Source organism: Xiphophorus couchianus, chromosome 20 (assembly GCF_001444195.1).
Source record: "Xiphophorus couchianus chromosome 20, X_couchianus-1.0, whole genome shotgun sequence".
NCBI classification, from domain to species: Eukaryota; Metazoa; Chordata; class Actinopteri; order Cyprinodontiformes; family Poeciliidae; genus Xiphophorus; species Xiphophorus couchianus.
This window is the reverse complement of record NC_040247.1, coordinates 25,004,210-25,022,487: the sequence shown is the minus strand read 5'-3', so window position 1 is coordinate 25,022,487 and position 18,278 is coordinate 25,004,210. Positions and strand designations below refer to the sequence as shown.

General features: G+C 40.1%; 1 long non-coding RNA gene across 1 annotated transcript; it reads right to left on the bottom strand.

Moving 5' to 3' along the window:
* Positions 1-369: 369 nt before the first annotated feature.
* On the bottom strand, positions 370-17,385 carry LOC114135772 (uncharacterized). Its single transcript, XR_003593650.1, has 2 exons — positions 17,331-17,385; positions 370-474 (listed from the first exon to the last, which is right to left on the bottom strand). It is a non-coding gene; the product is annotated as an uncharacterized LOC114135772 (long non-coding RNA).
* Between the last annotated feature and the right edge of the window lie 893 nt (positions 17,386-18,278).

Here is an 18,278-nt window from a genome sequence, read left to right as displayed (position 1 = left end):
TTCTTTTCCAGACTAATTTGAAAAACGATCAAATTAGTCTGCTTGCTTTACTTCAATGGGGCAGCATTTTGTAAAATCGACCTTTGTGAGCTTTACATCATGTTATTATATTATTCCCTCATGAAAAACATACCTGGAGTGTTGCCTTGATTTGTTTATGCAAGTTTGAGAATTCCTTACATCTCCCATGGCAACCATTCAGCTGTGAAAAACTCCTTAAAGGCGGTGTTTCCGAGCTCCGGCCTCACAGAGCATCCCTCCCCCACTCGGCTCCTTCAGACTAGCCAACAGCAATTAGCAAACACCTGGTGGAACTGCTGAGCTCGTTATACGAGCTACTTCTCAGTCAAACGCTGGTAAGACGTTGTAAAAGGGTTATCAGAGGACGAGTGTTGTGACGATTTCCAGAAGGCGGAGTTCCAGACAGAGCAGGAGTTTTTAAAGAGACAGAGGCCCAATTTCAAGGCGTCAAATCTGGAAGTAAAATTTCTTTTAAGTCATCTTTGTTGGGAACCGGAGTTTTTGGTTTTCTTTGTGGGGTTTTTCTCTGTTTGCCTGCTGCTTCGTACTTTATCCACCACAGGCTGCACACCTGGAGGGGCGTGCCCGCTGACTCTGTCAGCACACCTGTGACTCATCACCCAATCATCCTGGAGCTTAAGAGGAGCAGACAGCCAGCACCTTGTCGCCTGGGTGTTTGCCAGAGAGCAGTTAGCTCTCTGTATTTTCCTTAGAAGACCTTCTAGTAATCGATTCTTGTTGATCAAACTGCTCTTTGACCAGTTTTGTAAGACTGGCAAAGCTTGAATTCTCTGCGATGCTCTCGTACTTCCGGGTTTTAGCACCGAAACTTCCAGGTTCTGGTGAGCTTGTTTTTAGCTGCTTCAAAACAAGCGCCCTTTTGCAGCCGGGTCCTAAAAGCGCAGCAGCGGCACGACGTGACGAGGGGTTACAGACGGAGCATCGAACACTGTAGAAAAGTGAAATAAGCGGGGAGGGAGCGTGGGTTGCACGTACTGTAATCCTTGTCGTCTTGGTAGGAAAGTTCTGTTTGAACAGTGAGTGACGGGGAAGGGCGCGACACCTCCAGGATGGATTGTGAAGATTAAATTCCCCCCCCCCCCATCTGATTACTGCTCTCACATCACATCCCCAACCATCAGGGGGGGAATTCATTTACTCGCACAGAGACGGGGAGCCAGCAAGAGCACAGAGGAGAACTGACGGAAAGTGGAAAGCGAAGGCTGTCTGGAGGCTTTGTAGGAACGGAAAGCAGTTGAGCGCTTTGAGGGCCTGGTGGTTCGCCTTAGAGACAACAAACCAGAGGCTGGAACTCTGCAGTGAATTCACCGCCACTTGTACTAGTCAGATTCTTTCTCTTGCTTCATTCGGTTTGCATTTATACAGAAAGTGAAGTACAACTCAGTTTATATTTGAAGTGTTTTTTTGTTTTGCTTTTTTTTTTTGTAAATTGAGATTTCAATTCGCATAAGAAAAAGGCAGAAAGAAAAACACTCGTTTTCCCTTGAAGCTCTGAACCAGACAGTTTTATCTTCAAGAATATTATTTATTTCAAGGGTAAAAAAGGAACATGAACAATTAGCTGAATTCTGAATATTAAACATACCAGTACATTTTTGTTTCTTTGTATGTCGGAGACTGACTGGTTCATCTGTCTCTTCCTTCAAGATTTCATCTGGATCATCAAAACTATTGTACTCGAAAAAGTATGTGTGTCCTTCCGGTTTTCTTTTGTTTTGGTGGGGTTTTTTGTCACACTTATATATTTCATGTTGGATTGACTTCAGTATTAGATGAAGATACTCTAACTGGAGTAAATGCTAAGAGCAGTTTCAACTTATTTCAATTGTTAATTGAAGAAACCTGTTTAAAGGAACCTGATCCTGTGTAAACCTAATAACGTGATGTGCTATCCTGAGCAACAACAACTATTACCAAACATTTGTGATCACTAGAAATTAGTCTTTTACATCACAGTGGAGAATTTTTTTTTTTTTCCTCACTTGAACTGCACTTGTTGGTGTGATGCACAACCCATGTGTGATTTAGCTTCAGGTCACAAACTGATGGCTAGATAAATTCCTACAGGATTTTCTGGTAGAGAGCAAAACTCGTAGTTCCATCAGTTACGGTAAGTGGAGCTGGTCCTGAAGCTGTCCCAAAATCACTAGGCCGCTGGCGGTTGGCATGACGCTCCTTTTCTGTAAGACTGCTAGCTTTATGCTACATGTAATGAGACACGTACCTTTTAAAAAGTTCCTCTTTTAAATTGTCAATCCCAGGGGTGCCATAAAGGGGGGAAGTTAGGACAATTCCAAGGGCCATTGACAAACAGGGCCCCCCACACAATAGGTTTGGGGCCCTGTCAATTACAAAATTAATTATATCGTGTTTTTTAAATTGTTTTTATCAGTAAAAAATAAATGTTACCCCTCCCAGACCAAAACGCACACATCTATATTTGCCCTGAACCCGCCTGGATCTGCAGGAAATGGTTCGTTCCTGCTTGGAGCGTTTGACGGTGACGATGTTCAGCAGCAGGAAGTACAAGACGAGAACGACTGTGGCTGTTACTATACTGCTAAGAAAAATAATAAAGTTAGGTTTTCAAAAGGAGAGGGAGAGAAAAAGACAACGGTGTCAATTTATAACCCAGTTCTTCTCCAAGAGAGGTGGGAGATTATCAACCGTTTAGCATACTTAGCTTAGCTAGAGACTACTGTTTGCCTCCATTTCACTAGCATTTAAAGAACGAAGGGGAAAATAATTCTACCAACATATTCATATATTTAAATGTCCCTATACGTTTTACCACAATTCACAACATAATCAGAATAACCACCAAATCAGAATAATCCCTCCTTCCTGTCCCAGTGAAAACGGTGAGCAACACTGTGTTCAGTGACAAGCTAGTTAGCATCATTCTAGGGAGTCTATGTAGATTTTTCCTGTCCCACTGCTCTTTTTACAATTACACAATAAAACAATATATTTATTAGTGACAGAAATTCAAACAATCTTTATAAAATTATACTTAAAAACAGCCTCTTGTCAGTCCAGATAGTCCTGGCTTAGCTTGCAATCAGATCACAGGTATCTGCTGCCACGTCCCTCCTGACCCGTCCTCTCCTCAGTGAAATTAAAGCTGCAGCATGTAACTTTTATTAACAAGAAGAACACATTTGTTAAGACTGTCAATATGTTGAGAGAATATCTGAGAATAATTTAATTCCTCTGCCTCCTCCCAGTGTTCTCTAGAAACAACCAATCAGAGGCAGGAGGTGGGTTTTAGCGCTGTCAATCATAATCTTGATTCACCTCCACCTCCTCCCTTTTCACAGATTATCTGGTTCATAACAAACTGTCATGACAAGAAAGCAAAGCAGTTACATGCCTTTAAAATTGTGTTGCTTTTTTTGGGTCAAATAGACTCAAGAAATTGCAACAGCAGAGGGGGCCCAATTCAATTTTTTTCATGGGGCCCAAGTTTCCTGGCGGCTCCCCTGGTCAATCCACAAAATCACTTACCAAAACTCCTCAGTGCCATCTATTGGAACATTTGGTTAGTTTCAGATTGGCTGTTGTGTGATTTTCATCCCATCAGTACTGGATTTGGCCTTGGAGCTCTCATGAACGCTCCCATGTTAGCGTTCATAGCGGTAGCCATGAGCGCTAACCGTGACTGAGGGAAGAGAGGCAGCCTGCAGCAGTGCAGTTGTTCTTTTCTCTCAATGTTATATTTATTTATTTATTTATTTATTTTTTACCTAAGAATAGAAAAAAACTATTCCTAACCACCCCACAGAGGGGAAATTCAGGTGTAAGTAGCAAGCTAAGCTAGGTGTGAGATAGCATATTTACAGAAAGTTAAGAAAAAGCAAAATCAGAATAGAAGGTTGTAAAGTAAGGACAAATCTACAACATTGAACTAATTAAGGATACACAATATATTGGCACTATTATCACTATTGACCAATATTAGTCATTTTTTTACATATCCGTATCGGTCCAACAATAAAACCGGGCTGATATTAACAATTAATATTTATTTTTCTCTTGTTGCCATTAGTTTCTGGAGGTTGAAAGAGTCATGTGGTATTTGTTTCACCATGTGACAATGACAGTCACAGTGGAGTTTAAGTATTTTTAAAGGTGTTGAAAAGTCAGTGAAATATATGAGAACTATATAATATTGCTAAATATCGACTATAACAGCAATACTGGTATTATATATTGGCACAAATTTTCAAATCGGTGCATCTTGAGTAATAATACCCTGCAGTTATTAAATATAGCTTTCTCCGTTTAAATGAAACGTTTGGTTTGGCAGAATAACGCACGCAGGATCCTGAATGGTATTTGTCCTTTTTTTCCCTTCTACAACCTGAAACATTTAAGTGTGCAAAGTAAATACTTTGCACATTAAAGTTACACATAACTGCTTTTATTGCTTTTCTTAACCTCCTACACAGTACTATTTATCTGAGCCAACAAGACAGAATAATAAAAAAAGAAGCTAACATAATGCACAGCTTCTCACAGCTGATGGAGAATTTTCATAGAAGCACGTGTGAAGACTAAGAGTTAAAGAAAGACAAATGATTTGTCAAAGCATTTCTCAACATCCATCTGTCGCCGATTATTATTCACCGACAGCTTCAAATGTTGGGCGTAAAACAGTGCTTGCATTTAATTCATCCAGGAGAAAAAAAAGTGTCATTTGTCTGTAGCTCCTAACAGTTTCAGGCTAGATAATAATCATTAGTGTCAGATAATAATTAGTGCCAAGCATCTCAGCTCATTGTTCATGTTGACTTGCAATTAAACAGGAAATAATGGGAGTGAATAAACAAGGGAGCGGATTCTTTACTGGCCTGTCCACAACTCATCGTTTTGAGTTCGCTGTTGTCTCCTGCTTTGACTCCAAAAGAAACTCTCAAAGTGTGTAAGGAGGCCAGGATGGCCGAGTCAGGATCCGACCAGGAGTCTCTCTTTCTGGACCTTAGGAACGAAATGAGACGTCATCTCTGCAGGTCTGGACACTGGATGGAGAGAACCGGGCAGGGAAGTGGAGGAAATGAGGCTAATTAACAAAGAGAGCACAGACAGAGATACATTAAACACGAGGGATTTACAAACCGGAAACAAAAAGCCTAACACCAAACATAAGCCTACAAACAAAAACGCTACAGAACATAAGAAGTAATAAGTAAATTCAACATGTCTAAATTTGGTGAGCATGGCCTGAAAATGAAACAGGATTGTCCAAAACCCCCAGAAATTATTTGAAAATAAACACAAAAGAAAACCAAAACACACATCTACGAATCATGAGCAAGTCAAATGTTTTCCATCAGTGGCATTCGCAGAATAACAAAAACGAAACAACCACCTAATTCTATTGTTTGGTTAAGAGAAGAGGACACAAACCATGATCTTTTTTGTTTTACCCCACAAGTGAAAAAAACAACAACTCCTTTTTAAACAAAGTAAACCTCCAGGAGAGTCGGATTCCTCAGAGCGTTGCCTTGATTAGTTAGGCTGCTTGAGCCACGGCGAGGTTAGAGATAAAGAGCAGAAAGGATGCAAATTTAATGACATGCTAAGGAGAAATACAAGCACAGGAGATAAAAAGGGAGGAAAACGAGAAGAATGGAAGTAAAGCATAGTTCACTGGACTAAAGGCCTGACACCTTGGTCTTTCTAGCAGCATAACTAAAGAGTCCATTGTTCACCCAGGAATCAGTCCAAACTTTAGCACTTTGTTAAAATGAGAGCTCAAAGGTCTGCATTAGAAGCATGCTATACACAATATAAGCTAAGACTACATGTCAGGGATCAGATTACAAACCTCATTACACCAGTAGGCTATTACAACACACACACATCAGTGACAATTCAGACTATAAAAACAATGTATTCTTCTTTTATTTATTTATTTTTAAAATTGTCTGAGCTGAAAAGGTAATTTTCCCCCATGGATTTTAGGGAGTGTTAGAAAAATCTGGGGGGAGGGGGGGATCTGAATAAACTTAATTAGCCAAATTTGTGGACACAAACATTTGGTGGAAAATAAAAAGTAGCTTTTAAAGAGAAATATGTATATTGACGGTATTATGTATACTGCTAGCAACCATAGATGTATCGAAACACTTAGCTGCACAATTTAGCTCTAAGAAAGCCACAATAATGATCTGACAACATCTCACTGAAAATGCACTAAGCTTCATCCTTTGTTGCTAATTCAAACATACAGCTAGCTAGGTTTTAGGTTTTACCTGAACTGACAGTGTTTAAATCTGAGGCGCCATGCTGAAGAGCTAAGCTAACGTTAGCATGTTTCTTGGTGCTTTCATGTCAGTACATAACTAATTCTAACAAGGCAAAGCCACAAAGCGTGTTTGTGAAGCAAAATCAAGTTTAGGAGCTGTTGCTAACTAATGTAAACAGAGACAAGTAAATAGGAGGAAAGTTCATAGCATTCAGCGAACAGAGGAATTACCGAGACGAAAAGGATGTCGTAATAAAATACCAGAGTGATTAATGCGATTCAACTCTTTACCAAAGCAGGGAAGTCTCCGTTGAACTTATCCTCATATTCCTGATGGAAGAGTGGTTTACATCCTAACACTGATACTAAGGTTAGATTGATGCCTAGACGGATAACATTTTTAAAGATGTGAGGGGGGCATCACATCACGTCAGTTTGACCAATCTAGGCAAAACTAGACTTTAAACTTTAAAAGTTTGCTCTATATTCCTGAGATGGAAACAAAACTAATGACGACGCAACGTTCGGTACCAGAGAGACCTTCAGTCTCTGTGCAAAGGAGCATTAGAACGGATCATGTTAATGATTATCACATTAATTCAATAAGAATTTTCCATACAGCAACAATATCCTGGTTTGATGATAAAGGTCTTCATCGGCTTGGAGACGAGTTGTGGATTTTCTTATTGAAAGATTTTGAGGCAAGAGAGAAATACCAAAATTAAACTTTGGTACCTCCCCAATAGTAAAGCTGACGTGTTTGCTTTTGTCCAGGACACTGACATTTCTTAACCAACTTGATATTTGCTTAAGGACTCTAATTGAGACCATATTTACTTGTGGTCTTCTGATATGGGTCTAATCCATGGGTTACATTTACATTACAATAATAAAAAAAACCATTGTGCGTCTTTCTCCATTGCAACAATTGAAGTAATTTATTTTCTAACATGGCTGGTAGGAACTTTGGATCGGACCATTGCCAGCATCTTATGTTGTGAATATGACCCAACTCTTTACACATCAGCTGAATGCTAAGGTAAGTGATAGCCCTTGAATGATGCAACTAGTTAAGATTTCCTGAATTTCAAAATCCAGGAAGCATTTTTATTGCCGTCATATACGCATTGAGGTATTGGTGTACATCCTGGACGAGTCATTAGACCGTAACCGGGCCAATACAGAGAACCATCCACTGGCACGTCCAACTAACGGTAAATTTGGTGAAGAGTTTATAAAAACTCTGCGCCAAAAGGCCCCAGCTGAGAGACAGCCCACTCTGCAGGCGACCAGGAAACAAAAACACTTTAAAATGAGTCTTAGGACATAAGCGAAACACGTCCATCCATTCTCTGCTGTGAGAAAAGTCGCGAGGGGTCAGGCGCCAACCTCCAGCGACCATCGGTATATAAGCTGCTCTTAATTAGGATTCAGCATAGCATGCCTTTGAAAGTGGGAGTCGAAAGTGGAGATGATGTCTGTCCCCTGAACACTAAAGCTGAGAGCCGATTCCACTGGAGATGAGGCGATGACTCTGCCTCCTGTCGTACTTTTTGACATGTCAAGATGACTTTTGTGAAAAAGACCCTCTCAGCACACTCTGTAACACTCACCCAGGTATGAGAAGAAGGCTAATAAGGCAAAGTGAGGATGTCTCTCTGTGTGTGTGGGTGTGCGATAGAAGTATTAAAAGTAAAGTTAGGATACTTTTGCTACATTATATATGGAAAACACTTCAAACAGGGATAATTAAAACAACAAAACATACCACAGTCCTGTCTTGCAATCTTACTACTTTTGTAAGGCGAATGTTTATTTCTATCCAAAGTAAATTGGCCTCTTTTGAGGCCTAAACGTATACAAAAAGTGGCTAAACTTTTCACACGCAACAGTTGTGCGTGAAATTTGCGTATTTTAAACAAAAGTCACAATAGAAATAACTCAAAAGTAACCCCTAGCCACTTTCAAAACATGCTCCGTATTTACCTGACTTCATCATAGAGGTAGTGAATTTCACAACTTCCCAAGACCTGCTCAGACGTCTCCATGCTCTTCAACAAACAAGAAGTCAGACATCTTGGATAGAATTGGCCATTTCAACACAATCTTAGCGGTTTACAGCTTTTGCATCAGATCGAAATTCTAGCAGAGGTTTTGATCGACCAAATCCAAATTTGCTCAATGTGTACTTGAGGCAGGAGGAATAAAAGTTTGTAAGAAGCTTTCTGCTGTCTCAACGCAGATCTCGTCACCCATTGCTAAGGTAATCGCCCTGGCTCAGTTACAATTTGTCTGAACAGACGGATAGCGATTAAAATCTGTTGCCTGGAACAGACCAGAAGTTGCACAGTTGCCACAGTCAAATCTGGAGGGAGGATTAGGAGGAAAACTTTACATTTGCTGGAGGTTTGAATACAATAACTTAAGTATACAATCAATTATATAAAAGTTTAAATATTAATAACCCAGTGATGGATCCATTACGGTGTTTCCCTACCGAATCTGCACCAGTCCTACCACAGCACATGTTGGGGAAACGACCAGCTAGCAGACAGCTGCATGGAGTCAGTATGATGCAAAACACAGGAAAGAAACAAAAAGCTACTGCAGGACATATTTGCCTGTATTAGATCCTTGTTTACACTGAAAATCCACGCTTACAGTGTGAGGAATTGCGTTTTCTAATTAATTGCACAGTTGAATCTAATGTGCATATTTCAGAACGGACTGAGTCCTCCCACTAAATGCTGTCTTGTGTACTGTTTTGCTATTCAGGGATGCAACATTTTAATGATCTTTTCTAAATGGTGGATTGCTACTACTAAACGCTTTTGTCCTTTTGTCACAATGTAGGCAGTCATGCTTTTTTGTTATCTTTACCATAAAGAACATTAAATCTTCATAAGTGTTTACTACGATACTGAAAAGAGATTTGAGTTTTTTTCTTAAAGGGGTGGTACTATGTATTTTCCAGTTATATAGCGCCATTTAATAGCGCAATCAAGTAACTATGTTACTTTCAATTGTTGAAAAAATGCTGTATATATCAAATATGATTTAGTAATCGAACACCTTGAAACTGGGCTTATGTCTCTTTAAAAACTCCTGCTCTTTCTGAAACTCCGCCTTCAGGAAGTCATCACAACATGGCTCCTCTATAAAGCCCTTAGCAAAGCCCTTGTTACAGGCGTGTCACTGAGAAGTAACTCGTAATATGAGCTCAGCGTGATGCGCGGTTCCACCAGGTGTTTGCTAACTGCTGCTGGCTAGTCTGAAGGAGCCGAGTGGTGGAGTCGCGGGGTGGAGGGCTGCTCTGTGAGGAGAAAACTCAGAAACTCGGAAGCTGCAGCTCTGAAGAGAAGCAGGTCTTGAATGGTTGCCATGGGAGATTAAAGGATTTCTCAAACATGCATGAAATAATCAAAGCAACACTCTAGATATGTTTTGATGACAACATGATATTAAGCTGAAAAAGTTTGATTTTACATAATACTACCCCCTTTAATATTTTTTTACTGTTTGACATTTTTGTATTGTTACAAGCCTATACATAATAGTAAGCTTTTCACCACACCGAAAACAAAATTTCTATTAAAAACATGTAATTGATTTAATTAGTGCTGTTGAGCAGTGTATTGAATGCTAATATATCGATCCCAGTCAGGACTTTGAATAAAACATACTTTAAGAAAATAAGGGTCATATTTTCTGCTGACGCTCCTTGAATTCGGTTGCTATCATCTGCTGTGCTCCCCTCTGTTTATGCTGCTTTTTCACTCCCCATCTCCGATCCTTCCTCCTCTCCTTTCAGTGATTCTGGACACCACGCCTCTCAGAACAGACACAAAGTGTTTTCCGTGCCCTCTGTCACCCCCCCCCATCACATGAACTTATCCAGATCATCTGTCCCGGTGTATGGCTCAGCAGGACCTAGTGGAAATTTCTTTGCTTGAAAGGGCCCGAATTATCCTGAGCTTCTCCTCTTCATGCTGCAACTTTCTGCAATCTGCTGATCTTTCATCGTAAACCCTCCCCGGTTTTTGGCACACAATGAGCTCTCCGCCTCGCAAATCCCGACGCGACGTCCCTGCAGGCCGGTTCCGGAGTCGGCTGGGGAGAGAAGGCTTTCTCAGACCGCGGCTTCAGGTTTCGAGATCGTGTTCGCCGCTTTAGTATAAAACATTTACTTGCGTGAAGCTTTCCATCTTCGGGAATGTGTGTGTGTTTTTTTTGTCTTTTTCTTTTTCTCCTCCTTTCCAAGCATTACATCAACTTATTAAAATCTGGAAAATGCAGAGAGAACACGAACATAACGTGAATTTTAAACGTCACGGTTTCAAGTTACGCGTATGCAAATCGCCTTCTCACAGGTGAGCTGGAGGATGGTGTATATGATTCTGGGAAACCTCTCACCATGACAGTCTGAAGGGAGCCAAAAGGCATCAGCCAGCCTGCATTATTTCGTCTAAGCAGAGATAAGAGCGCGGATCCCTCCGAGCTTACTGCAGCAGTCCTTGTGTCTGAGGTTTGTCAAAGCAGCCCGAGGCACTCGCAAGTTGGGAGAGCAAACTTTCAGACTGAAATTCTTTCCTTCTCTCTCTTTATTTTATTTTTTTTAACATGTCTCGTTTATTTGCATTCGCTGTAATGGATAGTTTGGTTAAGCTTAGCGTCTAATAGCTATTTAATGATGAAAAAAAGAGAGAGAAAATAAAGAACCCCCTAGCTATTACATGACATTTACTGTGTGCTAAAGTGCAACAAATGTAATGTGATGCTAGCATACTGATTTTCAAATCTGTTTGGAGATGTGATTCTCACCATAAACAATAACCTTGAATGAAAAACACCATGATATCAAGGTACGGAAAAAAAAATTAAATAAAACACAACGATCTGATTTTGATTTACTTTTATCAAATCTGAAACGCAAAAAGCACGCTAAAGATTAGATTTATAATTTTATATGTGACCTTTACTTCAACTTTAAAATAGTGATTTTGGTAAAAATATTGAATACAAAGCTGCTGTATTTATTTACTTGAGCAGGTACTGAGCAGAGTATTATTTTTCACTACTATTGTGATTGTATATACTAGTGCATTGTTTATTGGCTGTTTATAGAGTGACACTGGGAGCATCAACAGCTAGAGGCAAGGTACGGCAGTCTGTTCTGCTCAAATCTGTCATTCGCCTTTCGGCTAGCTGACTAATTGTGTGCAGCAACAAGTTTGGGAGGGGCATCACCGCGTCACTCTGGTTCAACACAGGTGTGTCACTCCAGGATTTCCAACTTACAATCTAGATCTACAAATAGTTTGCATTGCATTAAATCGTTTATAATTAGATTTCCTTGACATTTCTCTCATTTAAAGTGCGGTCTGCCTCGTGAAACACTGTCTGCATGCGACTGTGAGTTCAACCTGTAATTATGGCCCACAGGTGTGTGCGTTGAGCTGGATGCTCTGTATGTAAACACTGAAGCAAGTGGAGCAACGAGACTGACGTTTAAAGGTGGGGGGTGCAAACTTATGTGTTTGCTTTTCTTTAAAATTATCCATTTGGCAGCAATTGTGGTATACTGTGGAAACAAGAAACAGTGACAAAGAGACAATGATTTGTAAACTGTGAAAAGACTACAGGTGGCTAACCACCAGGCGCTAAAAGAGCTAAAGTTAGCGGCTAGCGCTTAGCTAGTTATGGTTTTTTTCACAGTTTGGCCATATTTGGTTGATAACAGGACATTATTTGAGGTTTAAAACTTAAGACACCTTGTGTAGCAAAGGTTTTTTTTAAACTTTTTTTAAACTTGAGGCTGGTGGGATGTTTACACTCGCCACTGTGCGTCAAACTGAGGAAGGGATTTCCTGTTTGAGAATCTCTTTATTTGTTGTTCCAGCAGTAGTACAGGTGTGCAGCAGAAGGTAGGCTTGGAGTTGGAGATGTGTGGATGTGGAGATGATGTGGTCTAAATCATAACAGAAATAAAGCCCACGTTAATTCACCTTACACATTATCACGCACAAGTTGCCGCAGTGACATTTGCTGGCCACAAACTGACTACACGTATATCGAATGCTACAACCTATAGCTAACAGGCTAACCCACGTGGAGTTAGTAAAAGGTCGCATTAAACCGGCGACTCTTACGAATACAACATCAACATGTAATACAGACGGAAGTACTAAATGAACTGCCTTGGTACATTTAACAGCAATTACTCACAGTAAGTCACGAACGCACCTCAACCGAAACCGGAAGCAGCAGCTGCGTGTCTCCAGAGCTATAATGCCTCTGCAGCTGCTGAATGTGCGATAACGAACTCGCCACCGGGTGGCGCACCTCCCTCTCCCAGTCCAAAGTAATCATCACCCGAGCCTTTGTAACACCTTGTATGTATTTTATTAGAAAATGATTGACCCATGATGCAGTGACGTTAGCAGTGAGTGGATAGCACCCATTTGACACAGACGGTGTGAAACACGACGCTACGCTGAGGTGAAATGGATGACACTATCTTCAGGTCTCCTTGCTTTCTTTCCTGACCTCTATGGGTTTTGCAGAACTGCCTCCAATTTCCTTGTACTGCACAAATCAAGATTTCATTCTGAACTTTCTCCAAAGAAACAAGACAACAATATTGAACTGGAAGTTGCTTCAGTGAATTCAACAGCCTTACCACAGTCCATTTTTTTGAACTGGATTGTGCCTGACATGGATTTAGGAGTTTCTCGAGAGCTTTCCGAACAGAACAAGACATCCCACAAAATTCACACCGGTCTGAGCAGTTGCTTCAGCGACTCTCTGTGGATTGCTCTCAGACGCAACGTCTTTTAAGCGCCAGCGTAATTGTTTGCAATCTGTCCACGATGTTACGACTTGCTATGCCAAGAGGCCAAACATGAATTGCTAAGTTGTTGGAGCTCTCTTTGCACGCCATCAAATATCTGCCAGTACAGATTCAACAATACTTTATGTGTTTGCTTGTTTGTTGTTTTTGTATAATGACTGTTGAGCATATTGGTGAGTTTTGCTGTTGTATTCTTGGAATGAGGATAATTCTCCTGGATCTATCGGGGGTCCGGGGGTTCAGAGTTTTGACTAGATTTGAGCCGTTTTTACTGGAGGGAATATAGTTTTACAAGTATTAAACTTTTACAGTTTTTTTCTTAGACACTTGAATGTACCATACTGATAACTGCAGCATCATTGTAGACCTGGTTTTCTCTATACTCGACTCTATGCTTCTTAAGCGTCTGCTCTGCTGACTGTTAGGCCCCCTGGTTCCTCCTGGACTCTGTTTTTTGTAGCAGTAAAAAAAATACATTTTTCAACTAGCAATTTACTGTATTGTATTTTATTTTTCTCACCCACTGTTGAGGTTTTTTGTCTCTCATTTTCTTCTTCTCTGCCGATGTGGCTATCAGATGTGGTATGAAAGCAGAAACCACTTTCATTGTGGCCTTTTCTCCCATTAAAACGGCGTCTAAATATTGTGAAAACCGTTTTCTGTGAACGAGGGAGAGAAAACAGGCTCAACAACGCGCTCCATCTCGTGACCATGCGTACTCCAGTCCAGAATTTGTTTTCTACCTGTTGAATTGAAGCTTCTTCAGGCTCATCATTGCGGGGTCTTCGGATGGTCCCGGCTCCTCACACCTGGGATTTGTCCTTGAGATGGAGGGAGGCTAAGACTCGAACTGAAACAGCTTCAGCTGTGGCTCAGCAGGGAGAACAGTCCTACATAATCAGGAGATTGAGATTTTCATTCCCACTTCCTTCTTGGAACACATCAAACTATAATTTGGTAAAAGAACTATAAGATTCTGTGTGCAATACTGTAGGCCAGGAGTGTCAAACTCATTTTCATTTTGGGCCGTATCAAAAATCTGAGTGTTCTTAAAGGACCGGTTGTGCCAGAATATATTGACAAAACCAAATAAAGTGCTAAAATGTCAACAAATAGAGTTCCTCTAGGATCTTGTAATTGTTTTAGTTTGGTTTTTTAAAATTGCAATCAAAAATCACAGATTTTGTGGCGATGATTTGGAAATATTTCCAAGGAATTATTTTTTACAATATTTGCGCTAATGTATGATGTTGAACGTGACGTTTTATTGCTCGCCGTATAGATCGCAGACGATAACTTGACATCAAGTGAGGCTGAGGCAGCGGTCACTTAAGCTCAATGTTTTTGACCAATTTTGGGGGGAAAATTTGCAGTAAAATCAGAAATAAAAATGTGTAAATTTGTTAATTCTGTGTAAATTTTGCAGATTTGTGAAAACCTGGAAAGACTTATTGATGTAATATATGGAGTCTAGAGGGCCACATAAAAAGCTTGAGTTTGACACCTGCGCTTTAGGTTGGATTTATGTCTAGAAAAGTACCAAATGTTATCCATCTATCAAAGCATTTTGACAACAGAATCTATTTTCAGGCATTTTTTAAATTGTAAATTCTCAATCTCAGTGACTCTAATTGTGCTTAAATACGCTAGTTTAGTTGTTGTCATATTTGTTTGGATGCTGAAATGAACAGAGTCTTTTAAGATGTTCAAATCTCGAGATATTGTTTTACCTTCTTTAAGGTTTTCCCTGACTTGTCTGCTCCGCTTGTTGGTCTTCATGATGCCGTTTGTTCATTAATATTCCCCGGCAAACCTCTGAGGCTTTCTCAGAGCAGCCGGGTTTACGCCGAGCTCAAATTGCACGCAGGTTGATTTGGTTTACTGTAATTTATGAATTGTAGGGGAATTTGATTTGGGCTCATTTAGGAATCTGAATTTTGTCACCTGGCAAACCTTTCGCTTTTTAATGTGAAGCATTTTTAAAATTGCGCATGGTTTGTGAACCTCCTCCAAACATTTAAGTTTGTTTTTGCAACGCGACAACATCTGAAAAACCGAGGGGAAATAAATGCTATGATCTTTAATGTGTGTAGACGTTTTGGCTGCATATATTCCTGCGGGGTGTTTTTGGTAAAAGGCAATAAGGAAGAAGCAAACTACTTCTGTGGAACAAAGTTTGAATTGACTGATAATCCTATCAAAGTATTCTAATTCCTCAAATAATATATTCTTTAAAACTGATTTGGTTTGGTAGTCATGTCTGGTGTGTTTACTTTCAATCCAGACTCAGTAGAGTCAGGAAAGGCATGGCAATTGTTTACTGGTTGTGTTTGCATTCAACAATAAAATTGAGAATCAACAGTTGTTTTTCATTGAGAATTGTCAGCAGCCACATGTTAAAACCGTGGCGTTAAATTATGACTGAAAACGACGCGCAGGTCCGTCTCAGTGAATAATGTGATTGGATGGTTCTTTCATTCCCGTTTTTCAATAAACAAAAAAATCCTCATATGTTATTAATTCATTACACACAGTAAAATATTTCAAGTGCTTATTTCTGTCATTTTGTTTATGGCTTACAGCTGATGAAAACACAAAATAATATACAAACATACAACATAAGACCAATTTAAACATTTTGGCTTTTGTAGATTCAAATGTTGTGTTGTGCCATTAATAGAAAAGATTGATGACTTTACAGAGATTACATCCCTGACAATGAAGATAAACCGCAGAAGATGACGAAGCAGCTGCTCAGAGTGCTGTACCCAATTGTCACAGTGGAAAGTTAGGTGGAAGGAAAAAGTGTGATAGGACAAAAGTGCTAACAGCAACAGGAAAACCCATTATTTTGAAAGGATTTTTAGTGAAATCCCTTCTAAGTGTTTGGAGGAGGTTCACAAACCATAAACAGCAGCTGCAGTCCCCACAAACAGATGTATCCAGCAGCAACAACAATAAAAAAAACAAAAACATACCTGGATTAAGGAGAAACAAGGACTGCACTGCTGCTCAGCCATCCAAAGTTCTCTTCTCATATCAAAGTAAATTTCCATTTCATTTAGAAATCAATTTCGAAGAAAAGTGGAGATGCACAGAGTCCTGGCCGCTTGAGGTTCAATGTGAGTTTTTCACGTTAAGTGTTGATTTAGGGAGCCGTGCCGTCTGCTGCTGCTGCTCCCCGGCGTTTTCTCAAATCTAAAGCAAGAAACCATCTGCACTTCGTGCTTCCCTCTGCTGACCAGGTTTATGGAGATGATGCTTTCCACCTGGACTTAACACCTGCCCACAGTCACTAAGATACCAACACCTGCTGATGGCTCTAGTGCTACTGTGCCAACAAACCAAGACCCAACAGACAAACTGTGGACTGTTCTCAACAAACTGTAGACAAGGCTTAAGAAGCAGTAATTCATGCAAAAGGAGCCTGGATCAGATATGCTGGACAGTACATGAACACAGATTTGACTTGAAATGCTTTTCAAATTAGTGACCAATTTCTTCTAAATTGAGTTTTAGGTTTTCATGAGTTCTAAGGCATCATCATCAAAAGTAAAGGCAGTAAGCGCGTGAAATGTATCATCGTGTGAGTGTTAAGGCAGTATGACATGAGCTTCACCTTCCTCAGACAAACTTTTAACACTCTAATTTTAATCTGTGAGATGCAGATTATAAATTTCAGCGGCTTTAAATCATGTTTACATCCACCTGTTGTATCTGCATGTCCATACATCAGCGTGTATGTACAGATTTACATGATTTTTAAAGAGGCGGTATTGTTTAAAATAGCTTTAAATCATGTTATAATGTTATTCCATCATCAAAAACGTACCTGGAGTGTTGCTTTGATTCGTTCATTCACGTTTGAGAAATCCTTTAATCTCCCACGGCAACCATCCAGATGTGGGAAATGCCTTGGTGGACCTAGCCCCGCCTTCGAGGCGTAGCTCCTCCTCACAGTGGACTCTTCCTCTGCAACTCCCCCTCTTGGCTCCTTCACACTAGCCAGCAGCAATTAGCAAACACCTGGTGAAACTGTGCTGCCTGCAGAGCTCATTATAGGAGCTACGTTTCAGTGCAACGCTGGTAAAAATGTTGTTAAAGGGTTAATAGAGGAGCCATGTTGAGGGGACTTCCTGAAGGAGGAGTTACTTAAAGAGAGAGAGGCCTAATTTCAATGTGTTAAACTAGGAAGTAAAATTTCTTTTAAGTCATATTTGATATATTGAGCATTTTTATTACAACTGAAGGTAACATAGTTACTTGATTAAACAATGGGCCTAGAAAACGCATTATACTGCCCCTCAGGAAAATGTGTCACTCAAAAACCTTAGGAGCAAAACTAAAAGTGGGTTGGTTTATTGGATCGGCTCGAAAACCAGAGAAGGCAACAAACAAAAAGCTCTGGAACAGAGTTTTAATAATTAACAACTAAATAATCAAATCCCTAACTTAGCATTCAACTAAACCGACGAGGCAAACTAAGACTTAAAACAAGAAAGTCTAAACTTTGATGTCAGATGTTTTCCATCTGATGTGTGATACCACTGCTGCAGCGTATTTCAATATCAACATCAGGACCAGGAGCGTTTTGTTTATGTGTGTGTTTGCAGGAAAAAAGTTTTTATAAAAAAAGAAACATTGCCGCCTGGATTGGCAGCTTTATTTTCCTGTTTTTGCATCACCTCAGAACATGGTTTTGTTTTGTCGAAGGATGCAGCAGTTGTTGTTGGAGAAAGAAAGAAAACAAAAAAAACGCGATATAATGAGCCGAAGTTGCATCAAAAACATGAGACTGTTTTTATTTAGGTTGGTGCTATTTTACGCTTTCAAAGCAGACTCCTCCATTGTCATGCAGTGCCCCCAGAACCATCAGTAATTGCCCCTGCTCATTGTTTAAGTTGATTGAACTCAGCTGTTGGTGAAAACACGGCGCGTCTATTGGGGACTGAAGTGCATTCATGTGCAGAACTGTGATATGTATGAGATAACCTAAAACCTGGAGAGCAGCTCTGAGCTCCATCCAAACTCCCAAGACCCCTAAAGGAGACCAAAAAAAAAAAAAAAACAGGAAAGAAAAGAAAAGAAAATTGTTTGGAAGCATCACAAAAAAAAGAGCAGAATCTGAATACATTA